Below are 1,140 nucleotides of genomic sequence, written 5' to 3' on the forward strand. Positions count from 1 at the left end.
CCCGGCAGGCCCGCCCAGACGCTGGGCCCGCCCCGCCTCCCTGCGGGACTAAGAAAGCCAGCGCATCATTCCACATCCTTCGGAAATTAAATGAGTAAAACCGAAAGTGAAACTAGAAATCCAGTTTTCCCATAAATCAGGCCTTTCTCAAGAAAAGCTTCAGGGATTAAAACACAGCAACATCTAATAGATTTCAATCAAAGCATCTGGGCTAAAGATTTCAGACGTTGATTTTTTGCATCTGAGTTAAAGATTTCAGGCATTGATTTTACCTTCAGAATCCACCAGACACCTAAATAAATTCTGTCATCAGATCCCCCCATTTCTGATAAAAGCTGCTTAGGTGACGAAACAGCTTACAAAAACTTCGCATACTTCTACAACATATAGGAAGTGAAACTACGGTCCCTATGGCTCTGGTGTTTATTCCAGAAAGAAAGTGTGTGTGATAGGAAATATATTATTAAATTGGGAATTTTTTGACTTCCTCAGAGATCCTCCACATAATGAAATAAATGGCATTGCCATTGTGTTGGTTTGAAACTGTTGTATACCCCAGAAAAGCCAAGCTCTTTAATATTTTTATTAAATACTTTTATTGACAAATCTTCACATATCATGTACGTCATACATGGTGTACAATCAGTGGCTCACAATATCATCACGTAGTTGTGTATTCATCACCATGATCATTTTTAGAATAATTGCATCACTCCAGAAAACAGCAGCAGTCTTTCTTCAGTGAAGGTAACCACTTGTTGGTGCCTGCCTTAGTTTGGACATTTTCGTGGCCTTAGAACTGTAAACTAGCAACTTAATACATTGCGTTTTTAAAAGCCATTCCATTTCTGGCATATTGCATTCCAGCAGCTTACAAACTAAAACAACCCTTAAAAGAACTTCCCATCATGAGTTGGGATATAGGTTGTGGCAACACAATTCTAGGTGAGGGTTTAAGAAAGCCCTTTAATAACTTCTAGATCTGTGGATGGGCCCAACACGAAACCAGAGGTTCTTAGCATAATTTAACCATTTCAGTGTTGGACCTAGGTGCTTTATTTCTTTTTCCCTTTCTCCCTCCTCCCCACCCTTCCTTATTTCCCTACACCCTCCCTCCCTTCCTCTCTTAAAATGCTCAAT

Source organism: Tamandua tetradactyla, chromosome 2 (genome assembly GCF_023851605.1).
Source record: "Tamandua tetradactyla isolate mTamTet1 chromosome 2, mTamTet1.pri, whole genome shotgun sequence".
NCBI lineage: Eukaryota > Metazoa > Chordata > Mammalia > Pilosa > Myrmecophagidae > Tamandua > Tamandua tetradactyla.